A 6,682-nucleotide genomic window follows, 5' to 3' on the forward strand; every position below is an offset into this window, starting at 1 on the left:
ATTTCATGTTACAGGACAAGCACAGGCCTTGTCCTTGAGGTCTGTGGGCTTCCTGGAGCTGCACGTGGTGTTTGGAAGCACCAGGGCTGGAGAAGCAGCCTGGCTGATGCTGCAAACAGAGCTGTTATTCAGAGCACTTCTGCATCTATGAGTTATAAGCTGCAAATTGCTGTTGCCAAGCCTGGTCTTCTGCAAGTGTGTACATACGTGTCAACAAATTAGAGCAGGAGAACAAGTGGCCTGGCACTCCTGGCTTGGCTTACTCCCAGAAAAAGATCCACCTTCGCAGTCTAAATTTCTCTTGACTGCAGAGAAGCAGGACATGAATTTAATATTCTGGAAAATAAACAGGATACTGGATTAAAGCAAGGATAATGCACCAGGCAGGGAATTGTTTGTGCTGCTCTGCTTGTCTCTTCAGGCTTTTTGCCTAGCTGGCCAACACCCAGGGAGCATGAACTGCTGTGGTTTGCTCCAGCAGAGCAGCAACTGAGGGAAACTGGTTGGGAATTAAGTCCCACTTCCCATTCCTGATGATGAGAAGCACTTACTGAGTGCAGCAAGGGATTTGATGGTTTTTCTAAGGAAAGCAGCTTGCCAGTACTCCAGAGGGAATGGCAGCTGCTCGGGGAAGAGGAGCAAAGCGTTGGGTGCAGTGGTGCATAAGGCCAAGCCTACAGCTGTAACAGAAAATGTTATTTTAGAAATTCTGAGCTGATTCAAATAACAGCCTGGCTGAACAACTTCAGCATCTAAAACTGCCACGATGAAGGCACTGTGAGAGACCTGCCTGAAGCACCAGGGCTGCTGGAGGTCAGCAACTAAGGAAGCAAAATGGAGCAGTCTGGGGGGAGGTTTTGGGCTTGATCAGAGATGGCATGGTCCTGTGGCTGCACTTCGTGCCCTTCTGGATGCAGAAAGAAACTGTGGGCAGTAGTCAGAGGAGATGCCCTGGGGTATGTGCAGACAGGGCAGCAGACAGTGCTGACAAAGGGGGTCACAGGCACTCTGGCTGTGTGTGACAGGAAACGTGCCTGCAAACAAAAAAGGGGAGAAAAGCCAGGAAGGCAGCTGATGTCCACTGTGATGTACCCTAAATTGAAAGGGAAGGAATGGAACTTGGAGAGGGAAATGGGCAAATTGGAATATAGTGGGCAAGAGGGATTTGAAAGCTGAAAATGTCTTGGGACCAAGAAGTACACTTCTGGGAGCTGCTTTTACTACAATTGGTCCTGTTCCTCTGTGCCACAAGTTTCCCCCCTTTGTAAAGCCGGGGCACTAACAATTGTCAGTCTAATGTTGTGGGTATGTGCTCATCATCTGTGTGTGGGAAGGCCCAGAGACCGCAGTCAGGGGCTGAATCTTGTTATAGGAAGTGTTGTAAACACCAGAAATGCCCAGACAGCTTTTAAAATATTTCATGCGAAATTTAGGAGTATTTATGTTCCACTGTAAAGAAGCTGTTAGGAGAGTCCCAGCAATATGCTACAGTTAAAAAAAGAGGACATAGGTGGGAAGTGAAGGATAACCGTGAAATGGCAAAAATCAAATAAATGAACCTCAGAGTTTTAATTCTCAGTTATAGACATGAAATAAAGGCATATAGACAGAACTGAGAACAGTCTTTCCTGACCTTTCAGTGCAGATGAAGATTAAAACTAAATAAGACTTTGGATACTTAGGAGAAAGGGACACAGAATTAGAATGGATTATGCTGCTCCTGCTGTGGGAATAAGGGTGATCATAAATTCTTAGTCTGTAACTTCTGTGGCTTAATAAGGTACATATTGTTAATTATATGATATGGAATCATAAAAGGATTATTTGTTGTCCTGTAGGTGTTATCTGGTGTTTGTTTTTGTGGTGTGGTTGTTATGTTTTTTTTTTTCTTTCCCAAATGAATAGTGTAGGCAGAGTGCATTCAATCCCAATCTGGTTAGAGGGAAGGTGTTAAATGGGAAGTGGTTTATTGATTACTATTTTGCAAGCTGTGGTAGCCTACCTTTATCATTTTAAGAGATTCTTGTTTTGCCCTTTCACTTAGTGCAAGGTCATGGAACAATTGATTTGACATTTGGTACAATTTGCAGTTAAGGGGATGAAAACCATGGGTGAGGAACTAAAACCATGGGTGAGGTTGTAGTGTTTGTCTTATTTCTTCCTCCTGCTCTTCTCCCCTCCCCCAAATGATTCCCTATTGCATTTTCAAGGAAGACTAATAATCAGATTGTCCATCTGTCTACAGATTTCATCTTGATCAAATGCTCAGCTGGATCCAATAGTTTTCTCCAGCAGGTGTTGAAGACAGGATTCTTCTGCTCTTATCCACACCTTCCCTCCCTTTCCCTTCACTAAGAGAGCAGCAAATCCATATTACATGCTGTTATCAAAAAGCCTAATTCAACATTTGTGGTGTGTGCATGGTTGTTTATTGCTTTTTATTTTAATCCATTATAAGGCTCTTGTCTAACATTACAGCTTTTAAATTGTGAAAAAGAGTGATTTGACTGTTGTCTAATGATACAATTTTAAATTTATTTTAAAAAAAACGGAGCACACCACAACTAACACTCAACAAACTATCTATGGCAAAGATGTCCCATTGTTATGTTAGATATTGATTTGACATCATCTCCCTCATAATGCAGCTTCTCTTTCTCCATAGGGGATGTGGACCCTGCTGTAGTTTGAGGGTTGCCAAAACTGGTGGGGATTTTTACGCAGTGTGGATAGGCAGTGGTTTGGCTTTTAGGTTGGAACAAAAGCAACAGCAGCTCGGTGCCAGCAGCTGCATTTCGCACTCCTACCATGATAAATTCCCCAGCAACACAGCTGGGGTGGGTGTGCTGCAGGGCTGACCCCTCCAGCACTGCCAGGGCTGGGCAGAAATGGCCCCGCTCCAACCTGCAGTGGCACCTGAGCAGCTGCACGGCTGCTGTCCTGTCAGCAGCAGCACTCTGCAGAGCTGCTGTGCCCCCCATTACAGCATTCTAGGAGGAAATATGTTGTGACACATAGTAGGTAGTGTTTATGATGGTTTGTGTCCAGAATATATCATCCTGGCTGTAGGCTCCTATAGGAGACACTATTCTCTCTAAAGAAATGGTATTGGCATTCTTGGCAAAAATGAAATATAGACTGCAGAGATGTCTTTCCCTTCTCTTTATGAAGAGGAGTTTGTGATTAGAATAATCTGCCATAGAGCAGATGCAAAAGGACAAACTAACTTCTGCGGTCTGGTATCTAAGACCATTTTAACTTCAAAGAAAACTATAAGGAACAAATTGTCATTAACCATATTTTCACAATGAACAGATAAATCTAATTAAAGCAGAGGGAAATCTAATAAGTCTAATAAGCTTAGTGATGATCAGACATTTAAGGCTTTCAGCCCAATTCTTTCTGTGTAACCTCTCTAGGTAAGAGATTGCTCCTTGTGCTTTCTTAAGGAACATTTTCTGTTACTAAGCTGTATTTAGAATGTGCAAAGAGTTAATTATATCCAGTGCTTAATGAGTTCTTAGCTTGTGAGAATTTCTCTGGCAGAGGCTGAGAACTGTTGACATATTTCATAGGCAAACAATTTGCTGTTATCTCTGCTGTGGTGAAAGACTGCAATTGCTTTACCTTTGTAGGTGCTGGTAGTAGAGCAGAAAGGTGGATAATAGGAATGGGAATTCCATGAGAAAACTGCTATAAAAAACATGCTGTGTAAATTGCATGAGAAATTTCTTAATTTTTGCAGCCTTGCTCTTTCAAGCCACCCAACTTCAGGAAAAGTTGTATATAATGAGCTATCTATGCCATGGAGCCATTTACAGAGGAAATGTGGGGATAAGGTGGCAGTTCCCCTAGATTTGGAAATAAAATGAAGATGGATGATTATTCCTTAATAATGGAACTGGAGTTTCTGTTTATAATAAAATATAAGCTTATTAATATTGCAGTTACTTTATCTTGTAAACTGCACTTGAAGATGTGGGGAAGGCTTAAGCTGTCTGTCTACCTAATTTTATCTCAAACAAGAATCTGTGTTTGAGAGCTATTGACTTCCATGCCTTAGAGCTGGGGATGCCCAGCACTGGACAGGAGGGAATATCTTGGTTGTTTTTTGCTGATATAAGTTAGGAGTGAAAATCCACCAATGTGCTGATATGGTTATGGTGAAGGAGAGAAGAATGGACCCCTAAGATGTTGTTTGATTTTTTGTTTGTTTCTTTTTTGTTGTTGCTTTTCTTTTTTTTAGTAATTTTTTTTATAGGAATGCTGGCTACTGCAGTGGAAGTCTGCATGTGTGAATGATGACAAATGAATCAGGAAATGAATGGAAGAGAGCATGTCAGGAAATGGCAGTTAATATCATCTGAAAATAAAATGAGCTGTGTACAGCACTTAACACAGCCAGGAATGAAAAGGACAGGAGCAATATAGTTAATATGGCTTCTTTCATCATATTTTTTTTTCATGGGCCTGAAAGCCTGAATATAAGCTGGAGGCAGCAGACTTTGTCTAATCCCCAAGCACCTCCCTCTTTTCCAGTGTAACTAGGGGAACCTGGCATTAGTCATCACTGCAGGTGATTGGGGAGCAGGAGGGATTTATGGCTGAGAAGTGAAGGGTTTAAAAGTCAGTCACAATTCATCTAATCACAGCCACTGAACTGACTTTAATTAGAGAGCATTTGGTGTGTTGTTGGCAAGCTTTCTATCTATCATAAACAAAGACACCAAACTAACAAAAATACTTACCGGCCCCCTTACCTCCTACACAAAAACATTAAAAAGGCAAGTGGCAAAGACATATCTGATAAAGAATTATTACTGGCAGGGATGGGAGAGCATCTATTGATCTGCTTCATGTAGGCATGTCTATAACTCAGATGGCTGTGTTAAGATGAAATAGCAGGTAGAGATGAGGTTTAGTATTGGTAAAGAAGGAATCTGCCTGTAATAATTGTACACATGAGCAAAGAAGCTTTTAAAGCAGATCAAAGCTTAGTCCAAATTCAACTCTACTATACTCTACTGAGGGCAGCAGTGTTTCACCAAGGATGGATTTGTATTTTAGACCTTCACAAAGGGGATGGTATTGAGGCTGGTTAAAAGGATTGACAATATAAGTGGGTCTCAGGAGGGGGTATTCAGAGCAGTAAAAGCCCTGGCCTTCTTTTGCCAGGCAAGTACTGCAGATAGTGCAAAGGGCTCTGTGTTCCTCTCAGTGGCACAGGGAGGACTCTGTCTTTTTGTGAAAGTGAAAGGTAGTGATGAGAGAGAGAGATGGCAGCCTACCTGCCTATAGGAGTAGTCATTAACATGAGAGGAAATATAATCAGCCCTTTGTCTGGAGAGGTGGAAACAGCCAGCAGCCTTGCTGAAGAAATGATAATGTTCAGTCAGGTTATGCACATCTCTGCTGGGCCAGGAAAAGGAAGTGGTTGCAAAGCAAGTGCAAAGCTCATACGGTAGTGCTATTCTCTGCTTTAGTTATGCTTCATAGTGCTTTCAACTCTGGCTTCTTTGTCGACAGCTAAAGCAAAGCACTGCTAGATGTCCCCAGACAAACAGCCTTCCAAAAAATGACTGTGAAATGATTCTGTTGCTTCAGTGAGTGGTAATGTTTCTCCTGACTCAGTCCTACAGCACTGGGAGACCAGGGGACATTGCTATCTGTCATTTAGCTCAACACTAATAATGAGCTCTTGCTAACTTCTAACAGAGAAGGTGCCTGTCCATCTTTCTGAGAAAATGTAAGAGATGTATTCATGTGGAGAGTCAGCTGCTTCAGCAAGAAAAATGAGGTTGTTCTAAATGAAATTTTAAAATTTTTTTTGGAAATTGCTTTATGCAAGCCTGTAAAGGTGTAAGGGCTGAAAGTACCACTTCTCTGCTTAAATTCTTGCTCTGAAAAGTGGAAGTGAAGATAAAGGCTTTCCTTGGCTCATGTTCCAGTCTCTTTCCCAGCTGAGGTGAACTTGGCTTGGGGCATTTAAAAAAGCAGAAAAAGTAAACTCATCTTCTGTGAGAACATTAAAATCTTCAAGTTTCAGAAGGGTGTAAATGCCAAGAAGAAGGAGGCTTCATTTCCATAATGATGAGCAACATGCTGGGAGCAACAGATTGAAATTAAGGGAAGAAAAATTTAGGCTTTATATCATAAAATATTGTCTTTCAATGGAGCCTATGTGCCACTGGCACATTCTGAGGAAGAGACAGAACATGCCAGTAACTGGCTCTTTTAAAAGTGGTGAAACTGAAACACTGAGCCATTGGTCCTGGCAGTAGCTGGTGATGGTTAGAGACCAGCATGTTCAGCGAGACTGAGGTTATAATTTTGTTTGTGCCTCCTGCTGGGTGCTGACTTGTGTGGCAGAGATTTGGGTCACTGCCATGGTCCCTGGCAGGAGCAATGCAGTGCCTTCCAAGCTGTGGGCATGCTTAGGCATCTATGGCTTCAGATCTAAGAAACAGCCTGAAAAGCTAGTTATGAAATAATTTATTTTCAATATAGTATACATGAAATATATAAGTATGTGTTAAATATATTTTATGCTCCCCTTTGGTACTGGAAAACTGAAGAACCGAGGGGAGATCAGGAGACTTGCACTGGTGACCTTCTGCTCGGGCTTGTGGCAGAAACAAGGTGACAGAGATGAAGGAAAGAGTCAAAACCAGAGTTGCAATAG

Source organism: Parus major, chromosome 9, assembly GCF_001522545.3.
Source record: "Parus major isolate Abel chromosome 9, Parus_major1.1, whole genome shotgun sequence".
Lineage (NCBI taxonomy): Eukaryota > Metazoa > Chordata > Aves > Passeriformes > Paridae > Parus > Parus major.